We start from the raw sequence: 13047 nt of genomic DNA, 5'->3' as shown, positions 1-13047 counted from the left end.
TTCTTCTCTCCTTCTCTGCTCAGTCGACCTCACGAATGTATTGCCCATGCCACCTATCTCAGAATATTTTATGTGCCAAGCCCTGCTAGTCTTTGAAAGCTGATCCAAGATAGTTGACACTTCCACAAAAGTTTTTGACATGAACAATCCAACACAATCTTGATCAATTGCTGGCCTAGTCACGAAGTTGCACGATCTATAAGATAGCTCCATCAAATGCTCAATAATGAGATTATGATTTAAGTACTGTTTCAACTTCAAACTAAATCTCAATCATAAGTCATATAGTTTCTCATGAGGGAGTCCCTTGTGTACATTGATCTCATCCTTGATCTTCAGCTTCTTTAAAGGAGGGAAGAACCGCTCCAGAAATTCTTCCTTCAGTTCTCTCCAGTTAGTGATGAATCATGCGAAAGCTCATATAGACACTTGATTGCCTCTCAAGACAAAGATAGTGGAAATAGTCACAGATGAATCATAATTTGGCTAAATCCAGGGATGTTAGAAGATTTGCAGGTAGCAATGAAGTTCATAAAGTGCTGATATGCATCATCTCCAGCCACTCATTTAAATAGTCCTTTCAAGTTCAATAGCTGAAGCATAGTGTTAGTGAGGGTCAACGTCATGCCTAGTGGTAGTGGATGAAGAACTATATCTACAGTGGCTCCAACTCTATCCATATCTAGATCATCATCCTCAAAAGAAAAATCAATGTGCCTTTGTTGCACTCTACATCATTGAACTGGTGGATCCTGCTGGGGTGAATCTTCCATATCTTCTTCCTCAGCCCCAAGGTTGTCATTATTACCATGATTACCTCTGGCCTGAGCTTCTACAAGCTCTCTCAACCATTGCACCTCGCGCTTTTGTGCATGCATTTTTCTAATCGACTTCTGCAGCTCGGGATCGTAAGGGAGAACTGGTTCACCCTTCTGGTATTAGGCATGAACTAACATGTACCCTATATGAACAAAAATAAGAAAAAAATAAAATTAGAAAATAAGACTACAAACTAGAATAAAGACTAATAAAATATTTTAAAGTTGTATTCTCCGGCAATGGTGCAAAAATTAGATAAGCCCAAACTTACACTTCAATTAAGAAGTATAAAATGGTCGTTGTCAAATATTTAACCCAACTAGGTTGGGGTCGAACCCACATGAAATGTAGAGGAAATAAGTCTACTAATACTTAAACTCAGTTGTAGTCAATATTTCCAAACATTAAACGTGCACAAAGTAAATGGGGGGGTTTGTTATTTCAGTAAGTAAATATTCTCAGTAACAGAGCAAAACAAACTTACGGTTTTAAACAATATGAGATGTTAACTAGGATTTTCTTCCCCATGATAATATTGTATCAATGTGTAGCATGAAAAATCTAGCAATTTATGTACATCTAAACACCTTCCGGTCCTATTAAATGTATTTCACTCATCACCTCCCAGTCTTAGAGTGTATTATCGACTAACCCTTGCTTTTGATCTCAGAAAACTATTCCCAACTGGGCTCAAGTTCTTAGATGAAGGTTTAGACTTTGAATCTCTATTATAGTTTTCTTTTCCTAATTAGTACCCCTCTCTTGAGCTAGTAAGGAATACATGCAAGTTTTAACACGTGCACTTGTTAAAATTATAATGCATTGCTAAACACTTAACAATAATCACCTATACGTTTGCCTTCTTCATTATTTTGTCATGGTTCCCACAACCCTAGTTATGGGGTTTAGCTACTCATATTCGCAATGACTGCATCAAGAATCAATATAGAATTCATAAGGCGGTACTTACGTGTATGCACAAGTAAACCTTGAATCTCAAGACGAAGAATGAATCAAGAAAAAACAAAAGATTAGATTGCACGTTTGAATCTTGAAAAGTAGTCGAAGTATATTCTCACAATGTTTACAATACTCAAAAGGCATTCCAAGCACATAACTGTGTTCCCCTCAAAATAAAACCTAAATGGGATATTTATAGAAGTACAAAACCAAATCCTAAACTAAATAGGAAAACATAATTCGGGTCAGGTTCAGGATTGGTCTTCACGATCTGTATTCAACTTCTCGAGCCATATACATACGTAATGTCTTTGACTTGGATTTCAGCTGAGTTTCTTCATACCTCCTCCACAGGCACCCTCACGATCCGTTAAGAGCTTCACCATTTATGGAGGGCCTTATACAAGCTCCTCTATTATTTTCTACTTTTGATTATCACACCTCACGTTCAGGATCTGTGAACACTTACACAACCCATATAGGGTTCCATCTTAATGTATTTTGGAGAATTTCTTAGGTTTTATCATAGCTCCTTTAACGGTCAAGTCCCACCATTCATGATGGACATTACGGACGGTCAAGGATCTCATGGAGTTTTACTTGGCACACCTTCTTTACATTTTTTTCAGCACCTAACCTTTAACAGTCATCCTGCACAAGCTGTATAAGGATTCACGGCCTGTGGTGGCACTCGTGGTCATCAGCTTTGATGGGTTTTTTAGCAGATTTGTTATTTCATGGGCTCGACTTAATTTTCCTGCACATTAAACAAAAAAAACACCATATCTACAAAAACTCATGATACTTCATTTTTTCTAGCATCGAAAGTGTCGTAAATACGCAAAATATCAGTACACACCCCAAACCACAACCTGTTGTGTAAGCGCTCTAACTCAAGAGATAACTCAAAGATTATGGAAAAAGAGGAAATCATATCACATACGAGACTCCTAGAATGGAGTCAGACCATAATGAAAGAAACATAAAATGCAACAATAAATTTTCCAAACCTGATATCATAAGCATAAAGAGCATCTACTACAACTTTCAAGTCTGAAATACAACACAAGTCTTTAAAATTAAAAATAGAGACTGAGACAGATAGATGGAACTAATGGTAATCTGGAACACATAATCTCACCATAAGTCCAAAATCACCCGTCCACTACTTATGATCAACCGCAACGAGGAGTACCCTAACTAAAATCTGCATCAAAAGTTACACAGAAGTAGGGGTGAGTACAATTCACATGTACTCAGTAGATTTGACTGACTGAGTATATGAATTTAATCATAATTATAAAATAAACTAAGGAACATTTCCACCAGCATAAAGAAAAGTCTCATTCCACCATCGATGCCATAAATTTATATAGAACAATGTGAGTAAGGTAAAGGCAAAGGGACAGTTTAATATCATATATGATCAAATAGTCAAATAATCCAAACAGCAATGCAATGAGATGATGCAATTGTGTGGTGGTACAGTGGAATCAAAATTGTCGCACAACCTATCGTATACACCTGTCGAGCTAAGGCTTCCAGAAAAGGACCCGTGAGGGACTCGCAGTCCATATACCAAATCATAATCTCAATATCCCATCAAGTTGCCACCTAGCACTTGTCAAAGATATAAAAAGGTGTCACATTTTCTTTCTTAAAAAGAATTTCCACATTTCTCAACTTTCCAAGACCAATAGTACGATGAATGAGGATGAATAAATCACAACACATATGGTATGGAGGCAATACTCAACTCAATATGTAATATAAGGTTCAAAGTTCTCAATACTCAATCGAAACATGATACACACCCTCAATAGATAGTAATGGGAAGGAAATACATTAAAATAAGTGTTCATCCATTTGGAAAGTATTTCATTGCTCAAGTGTGATCAAAACCCCCAACTCAATCCCTCAGTGGGCATTATAAGTCAAATAGTGTTACAAGAATATTTCACAAGAAAATCATGAATTGCATGCTCTCAAAGCAAATAGAATAGTAAATAATGCCCCCATACGAGCTAAACCACACAAATAAGCCCCCACACAGGTAACACAGTAATGATCAACCTCCCACATGGGTATCACAATATAAACAATAGTCCAAATTCACATTACGACCCCATCGCAAAGTCTATAACATCTGAATGACTAATTACCCATCCGCAGTCTCAAAAAAGGATAGCCAAACCTACCTTGAAGGCCAAAAAAGGATCGGACACTCTAATTGGAGGTCTACTCACAAACACCGACTCCATAACGGTCACCAACTATCAAGAATATAAAGTGTTTATCAAAAGGAGTCTAATGATACCCATATTGCAAGGCTTTAGAATCAGGGTAAAATGGTACAAAATCCTCTATGAAATCGACTAGGTCAAAATTATAATTTTATTTAAAAATCACGTTCTACAAGTAAACAGGCGTTTGGCATTGAAAAATCCATTAATATTAAGTAAAAATTGAGCTCCAAATAAGAGAATTACTAATGTTCCAACTTGAAGAAGTAACCCCAAAACCCATATTTGCAACGAAGCTTAATGAAAAAACTTGAAAGACCTTTGTCAAAATCAGTTTACCCACAATACAAGGACATTAAATCCCAAAAATCAATGAAAAGCCATTTTAAATCATCTTCAAATCAACAATTTTTTATTTTACTTTGGGGTTTAAAATTTTCACTTTGTGAATAGAAATCACAAAATATGAAAGAGATATTCTTAGGAAATGAGTAAAATAAGGTTAGAAATATGTACGCAATAATTATGGGAGAAAAATGCATCGAAAATCACCTCAAACGGACCTTTCTAGCTTCCAAAATGTCAAAAATATGAAACGGGTTTGGATAGATTTTTAACACAACGATTTCATCGCTAAAACCCATTTTCTGTCGCTAAAGGTCTATTTTTTCGTCACTAAAATATTGCACCAGCAGCCTTCAAAATATCTTTTTAACCTTCGAAACTCATCCAAAATTCTATAAACACGAACTAATAGTGCAAATTGATTATATAACATATTTAGGAACTAATGGAATAGACGGATATCCAAAACAATAGTGTTATGATGAAAATACCCTCTCGAGCCTCTTTTAGGCATAAAACTCAACTTTTAGCCTAAATATGCAAAACAAATCCTAAGGTCCTAGGGTTCTAAGTCAACACTCAACTAGACCAAACTAGACGTTCCAGACGCAGTGTAACTAATGGAATTCCCATCCAATGCTTGAGCTTGTTGACTGTGAGTATGCAAAACAAATCCTAAGGTCCTAGGGTTCTAAGTCAACACTCAACTAGACCAAACTAGACGTTCCAGACGCAGTGTAACTAATGGAATTCCCATCCAATGCTTGAGCTTGTTGACTGTGAGCAATTTGACCTTGAGGCCTAACACCACCACCACCTGTACAATCCCTAGCATGATGAACCAATTTACCACATTTGAAGAATCCATTGGAGCCGGCTAAGAATTTCCCTTTGTGAGTCTTCCCACACTTCTTGCAAGCTGGAAAGGTTTGAGCACCAACGTTCTCCCTTGGAACCACCAGATTAGGGACCTTGTCCTTATTTAAACTTGGAGGAGGAGCATTGGTGGAACCTTGCCCATGAATAATTATCTACCTTGTCCCTTTCCGCTACCACTGTAGCCGGACCTTTGATTGAACCCTCCACCATCAACTCTAGCCTTCTTGAACCCTTTTGACCTCTCCCTCAACTTCTCATCCTCAATTTGTTTCGTATATATCATGAGTTGGGAGATGTCTATTTCCTTGACCGACATGGCCATCTTGCACTCTTTGGATACCAAGCTAGAAACACCGGAAATAAACTTGCTTATCCTCACCCTCGGGTCGGAGACCATGAAAGCAGCATACTTAGACAATTTAAGGAATTTGAGGGCATATTCCCTCACACTCACGGCTCCTTGGCAAAGATTTATGAACTCTTGAATCTTTATTTCTCTTAGTTATAAAGGAAAGAAACGATCTAGGAAAGCTCCCTTGAATTCTTCCCATTCTATAGGCTCCACATCTTTACTCCTCTCAATAATCCATTGCCCATACCAAACCCTTTCCACTCCTTTGAGTTGATAGGCCACTAGCTCGGCCTTCTCATTTGGAGGGACACCTATTATAGCCACGATTTGGTAAACCTCCTCAATAAACTCCATAGGGTCCTCATCTACTTTAGAACCATCAAACTCGGGCGGATTCATTCTCTTGAAGTCTCGAATTCTAGAAGCCGGAGTGGTCACTTAAGGAGGAGGAACAATGCCTTGATTATTTTGGTTGGCTACGACTTGAGCCAATATGTGATAATGTTCTGAAACTCGGTATGTGTGACTCTTTCCTCATAATGTGGAGCCTCAGGAACTGTAGGAGCTTGGTCCTCATCATCAACCTTTGCTCTAGGTGGAGGAACTTTTCTAGGAGGCATGATCTAGAGGACATAAAATGATGTGTTAGTTAGAAGAAGTCTTAGGACACTCTAGGGCACGACATAAATTAGAAAAAAGTGAAAACTTTTCTAAACATCTCATAATCTCCTATTCATAGTTGTGGCATACCTCACAATCATGAATAAAACCCTATTCGACGTGGTATGTTGGACTCCAAGGACCATTCAAAACCTCGAGCTCTGATATAAAGTTTGTCATAACCAAGCCTAAGGCCTAGACATGACACGGTGAATGAGACACCCGGAGGTACCTCACTCAAGCCTCTTAGCATTCATTTAGCTTTTTATAGGTAATGACATTCAATAACAAGCAAAAAATAAAGGGATAATGAATGACATAGAATTGGACTCATTAGCGACACGAAACATCATCTATTTGTCCAACCATATCTCTACATCTTTAGACTTGGAGGGGACTAAGATATGTCCCTAACTCACCATCAAATGTAGTTTCAAAAGTACCAAAGATAACTAATAGTCTATAGATGTCATAAGCTAGAAAAAGGGAAATGGAATGTTGTTCCAAAACAGGGGAACTCACCAAAGTAGTAGTTTTCAACGCAATTAACTAGCCATGTGGAGGTGAATGTGGAGCAACGTCGGTTCCTATATTGTGATATTATGTAGGCAAAAGAATATGTGTTAGTACTTTGAATATACTGAGTATGTAGGCATACATGAACATTAAGGAAACATTAGAACATTTGTATAGTATGAAACATAGTGCAATGCATGCATAATCAATCATATAAATAACATTTGAAATGTTTATTTTGTGAAAGAGTGACCATAACCGACATTTAAGACCATGCAATATATTACATGGAATCCAACATAACCTCCTACGTTGGCACGGGGAGACTATTTGCCGGGTAGAACTCCGTCAACTTCATTCATTTCTTTAACTTTAACTTTAAGGGCTATTTGTGGATCCACTAGCCTAAGCCTACAAGGTCTCCTGTGTCGGCGCGTAGTTAATGAGACAAAGTGTTGCTTCTAGAATTTTCTTATGGAATCCCACCTCAATGCCCCATTCGGTGCTAAGACATTCCCACTGAATAGTTCATATAATAAGAACACAATCATTTACATAGCTTTAAATCATCATAACATCATTCTGTAGAATAGCTCATTAAAACCTTCATTGATTCAAATATGTGAGAATTTTCCTTATCACATAAAGAATCCATTCTTTGGCTAAGAATCCCTTTCATTCATCATTCATATTATTTCATCATTCTTTCATTTCATAAGGCTCCCTTTTCATCATAAACATTTGTTTTCATAATCATTCATTTTGGAGTCAAAACTTTCAATTCAAATTTCATTGAAAACATAGTAAAACTACATGGGTTCAAATCAATCATCTTTCTTATCATTTAAATCAAATGCTAGCATGCATGAGAGTAAAGGAATGCTTAATTTAAAACATCTTAAAACAACCCACCAATACATTTTAAAGCTACTTTCATGCCTTCATATAAGAACCTTGATAAATCATATATCTCATGTAAATAAGAGTCACTATAAGTAATATAGGTAAGTAAATAAACTTCGAATATTCAATAATCTACACATTTGGAATCATAAAATAAAAACCCATAAAATTCATTACTTGAAGTTGAAATATTGAGTTTAGAAATCACTTAGGCTTCATGGATGGAAGAACCCATGAATGAGAACCACATAGCTTGGGGAAACAAATCCCTAATGCAAACTTGAAAAGAAATGGAGGCTTGAAGATATCTTGAAATGAAACCCTAGCTTTGCTTGAAACCCTTGGGAGAACTTGAAAAGGAAGAACTTTGTTTGTTTGAGTCTAAGTGTAAGAAATGAGGGCTTGGGAGAGTTTAGGGCTTTTAGATAGGTCAATTCAGTCCCAAAAACGACCACACTTCCATATTAAAACATAGGAAAAGACCAAAATATTTCTTTTTAAAACTGGTTGGATTGGACTTCACGGGGACTCTTCACAGCCCTTGGTGACGTCCCGTGGTAATAAAACTTGGGGAAAAGATTTTGGAGTTTGCAGGAAAAGTCTCTAAACTTCCTCCACAGAGACCTTCACGGTCCGTGGAGGGCATCACGACCCGTGAACAATGGTCGTGGTGCAGGACCTGCAGGAGGCCCTGTAGAAGTGACCACCACGAATTACACAACGATCCATGAAGAGCTACACGACCCCTGGTGGTCCCTCCTGGTCCTTGCCTTGGAAAGTTTTTTGGGGCTATAGGGAAGGGGTCACCATGGAGGGCTTCACGGCCTGTGGTGCTCACCACTGTACGTGGTCCCTTCTCGTGGTCCCTTCCTGCAGGGTAGGGGTTCAAAACTTCCACCACGGTGGCTCACCAAGAGGTGTGGTGCGTACCATGGCCCGTGATGGACTTCCGTGATCACCATTGTGTGCCAATTTTCTGTATTTTTGAGATTTCATCTTTTGTTTCTTTTATTAGGACTTTCTAAATTTTTGGGGTCTTAAAAGTACAATTCTAAACTATGCCTTTGTAGAAGGTTATTCATTCTTGAACTTCTTGACAACTTTGAATGCCAACACATTTTGGATAGAATAGCAGCTTGTGAAGATCCTTATTCGACTAGACTAAGCTATTAAAATAAACTCCCAACCCCGAAGGAAAATGGTTTGCTAAACAATATATACAACCTTCAAATTTAAACATATAAGTATGAGCATCCAATTTGGCGGAAGGCTATTTTTGACTCAAGGTGGTCTTTCTTATAGGCCCAACATACCTTGAATGTTGGGTAAACTTAGGTTGATGCACTAAACAAAGAATTTTGCCTTTGCTCTACACTAGATGGACTAGAGTGGGCTTTTGAAAAGAGACCGATTATTCGAGTTGGACAAACTGCGGGGTGAATATAATAAACTGCGTTGGACGACCATGAACCAACTATCCGTTTATTACTTAAAAAGTAAAGGATTAATTTCTGAAGGGACAGGCGCAGATGACCACATAACCGCCCTTTTCCTAATGCATTCTATTTACCTTGCAACAGTTTATAATTTGTGCAATTTAAACAAATAAATGCAAGTAAACAATATTACATATATAGCCAAATAATTAAACCTAATGGTTAGAACCTATCGAATTTTCCAGCGGAGTCGTCATTTTTGTCATGTGTTGAAAAGATGGTTTTGAAATTTCATTTCAACTTCTTTAAGAAAAATCAACTTAAAAGAAATCGCTACTTAATTTTTTAAAAAAATTATGAAAACTTAATTTAAAAGACTTTAACAGATTAAGTAATAAAAATTTAGAGAAAACTGAATAAGAGGTTCATATTACTACTTTAAGAAGGTTTTAGCACTTAAAATAACTGTTAATATGCGATTATCCAATGATTTAAGTTATTTGGCTATTTAGAAGAATAATTTAAAGGGAAACAATTTAAAAACTCACTTGAGAAAATATCTTGAAACCTTTGAAATAATTTTGAAAGGAATGACTTTTTATCAAAATGACTCAAGTAAAAGAGGAAACTCTTGAGTAAAATCATTTTAAGAAGTAAATCAATCATAAAAGAATGGCTCTTCTTTTAGGGAATTTAATTAAGTTAAACCAAACTAAACATTAACATCTAAGTAAACATAAGTAATTAAATTATTGCAACCCGAATAAATAAAATAATAATATAAACAAAATCTGAAAATCTGGCCCAATACTTAGTTTATGTACGTCCGAAATAAGTTGTTGAACCACCTGTATTTTGGGATTTTAGCTCAATTTCACAGTATATCATTGATATATATACACGCTATATATCAGTGTATACAACCACTTTTCCACTTGTATTCCCTATATATAGGTTGTATATAGCCTATTTTTCTCCTCAAAATTTGTAATTCAGCTCCTCTAAACGTGTATCAGCTTCTTAGCAATCCTAACAAAATAGGGTTGACTCGAGACTCGACGATATGCGAGGGATGGAGTCCAAATTAGACTCCAACTGACAAGTTCATGTTTAGAAAAATGATAATGAGAATTAGTAAATGACTGGAACTTAGATCACGATGTGAACCTACTTATGAGTGGAATTTCGTTTACGAATGAACCCAAATAAAAATAGTGAGAACCATTGAAATAAAATGGGTTTAGACAAGTTTCAACCATGACAAAGGAAAAAACAAATAAACTAACAGCACTGCAAGATGTCACACGTTAGTAGTGAATTAAAATAGGAAACAAACATACTGACATTCATATTGCAAAACAAAAATCATTACTAGCAGACAAACCTTAGTATTATCACTTTAATTATATTAGAGTAGTTGGCATGCACAATGTCTAAATTATTTAACTAATGTTACCATCCTACGATTTCTAGAGAATATGCAGATAAGGCAAAGGTCCAAATAAAGGGAATCCACACAAACAGAGCAAAATCATGCTTACTTTGGCTAACTACGTACTCATAAATCACCTTCAAAGAAAGATAAATCAACTAGAACAAGGGACAAACTAAGAACAGATCGTGATAGAGTACAATTTTAAATCATGAATTGACAAACTAAAAATAAACAAGAGCAGCATCAACCCAAGCTTATTAAAACAATGTTTCATAATTTAGCCAATGCTAAAATGCAACAGGGAGGTAAGAGAAAGAACTTTCAGATAACAGTAATATTTTTTAAAGATCAAAGCTATTACAACAAATAAATCATAATTAATATATATGCATTGTCACAAAGACAAAGACAACTTGAGGAAACAAGCTCATACTTAAACAGGGTTTGTTCTAACAGAGAAGTCAAAATTGAGCAATTAAGTGTTCTACTCGAAATTGAACAACTTAATCTTAAGATACGTTAGAGATAATGATTAAGGACGCTAGTGATAGGTAAAGCAAGAAAGAATATAACTAAGTAATTCTAAGTAAAGGAGAAAAACGTAGCTTATATTCAATAAAGTAAACATGGTAGCAACATTATTCAATAGAAAATAATAAGAACAAGCATAGTTAAACAGAAACAATGCACAATATCCATAGAAGATGACACTATATGAAGAACAACATCTAATGACCAAAGTTGGACAGCATGTAACAGTCATGGTACCAACATTTTTTAAAATCAAACAAAGATAAGAGAGTCTTTAGACTAGAAATCTGATCAGTTTTATTGAACAATGAGCAAAACAAACCGGGATAGCTTCAAACACCTAAGGTACAATAGCTTTTTGAACAGATAAGCACATGAATATATAGTGTGTAAAAACACTGATGACCGGAGCATCTCGAACAGAGTCAGAACCAATCACACCAAAAAAACCTAAATGATTATGAACTTAAGACGACTATAGAAAAGAAAGAACTAACTTAGATAAGAACAAAACCATCTTGAAACAACATACATCACTGCAAACCTCCAAGCGAATAAAGAAGAAATCAAAGCTGCCATTTAGACTCAAACAACATTACTCAAGAACATTTCGAAATCAGCACACCAATCGATTTGATCACGCTGATTAAAAAAAAAAGAACAAAAGAGCTAAGAAGTGTTTACCTCTTCTCATGCAGCGACTGGGAGGAAACGAGTCAGACGAAAATGAACCTTTCATCTGAAAAAGATGAACTCCAAGGATTTCGATGAAGCTTCTTAGGAATAAGAAACCAAATTTCCCCAGATTTCTATCTCAGAACCTTACTAGTTATGTGAACACTCTATTGCTTGAATTTTTTAGCTCTTAATTCGTCTGTATCTAACTCTTGTCTTCCTCTCTTTTTTTTCCAACCCAAATAATGACAGAGGAGAGGGCATTTATAGACCGGGATTGGGGTTCAAAAAATGAGAGGAAAAGTGGGCTTTCAGATGAAATTCCGAAATTCAAAATTTAAATTCCTTCCTTTCAGATAAGGAATATACCCAAATTCCTTCCAGAAATCCCAAATCTTCAACAAATTCGGGCGAATTCGAGGAGAGATGGACCATTAGGATTGAATAGAAGCGTCTTGAAGCCATTACGTGGTTCAATCTTACAAGCCAAAGGATGAGATTGCAGGGTGGGGAAACAGCTATGTACTGTTGTCGGGTGAACGTTGGAGAAGACGACGAGGGTATACGCATATGTACGTATACGCGGGTGTGCGCATAGGTGTACGCGGTGGACTATTTGGGGAAAAGGGAAATGGGTTTGCTGTATGTTGGTTGTGCGTTGGCTTTTGGTGGGATCTCGGAATTGGACATGTTGTGGTGGGTATAGTATTTGAAAAGGGAGTAATTTTTGGTTGAGGGAAAAATGGGGACTGGAAATTGGGTTAATGGGGATTAAAAGTAGTTAGATTTGGAATTAAGAAAAAGACCACATGATTGTAATTATAGTCGAAATAAGTTAAGACATTAGTCAAATTGAGTTTAATTAAGGAATCGGTTAAAATTTAAATAAGATGAATTAACATTAATTAATTAACAAGCTTCTTAATTCTAACAAAATAAAGTAATTAACTTAATTATGAACTAATTAATTCGAAAATATAAGCTACTAATTTATAAAATAATTAATTAAAAATAAAATTTTTCTTTTGAGATCATTTTTCAATATTCATAAAAGCTAATAGTTATTATATACATAATTATATATAACTATATATATCATTAAAAAATTATAAAATGATAAAATTATTTAAAAAATAACTTGAAAATATTTTGAATTTTATAAAAGCTAATTATTTTTAAATTGTTTAATATTGGAGAAGCTCAATAATTAATCTGTGTTGTGGAGGTTCAAAATTGGATATCAACACACATTACTTATCATTCCGAGATTTGAATTAGCTTACTTACCAGTGA

At 35.8% G+C, this 13047-nt stretch overlaps 1 long non-coding RNA gene across 4 annotated transcripts; it reads right to left on the bottom strand.

The window, feature by feature from the left end:
* Positions 1-1828: 1828 nt before the first annotated feature.
* Positions 1829-12518, bottom strand: LOC129876145 (uncharacterized). Of its 4 annotated transcripts, none has more exons than XR_008763321.1 (4): positions 11764-12518; positions 6781-6845; positions 2921-6221; positions 1829-2536 (listed from the first exon to the last, which is right to left on the bottom strand). It is a non-coding gene; the product is annotated as an uncharacterized LOC129876145 (long non-coding RNA). The 4 variants fall into 4 exon arrangements; XR_008763324.1 differs by having other exon boundaries at positions 2921-3399; positions 11764-12511; XR_008763322.1 differs by having other exon boundaries at positions 2921-2986; positions 11764-12507.
* Between the last annotated feature and the right edge of the window lie 529 nt (positions 12519-13047).

This window comes from Solanum dulcamara, chromosome 12 (assembly GCF_947179165.1).
Source record: "Solanum dulcamara chromosome 12, daSolDulc1.2, whole genome shotgun sequence".
Taxonomy (NCBI): Eukaryota; Viridiplantae; Streptophyta; class Magnoliopsida; order Solanales; family Solanaceae; genus Solanum; species Solanum dulcamara.
The sequence above is the reverse complement of the archived record's forward strand: the minus strand, read 5'-3'. Positions and strand labels throughout refer to the sequence as shown.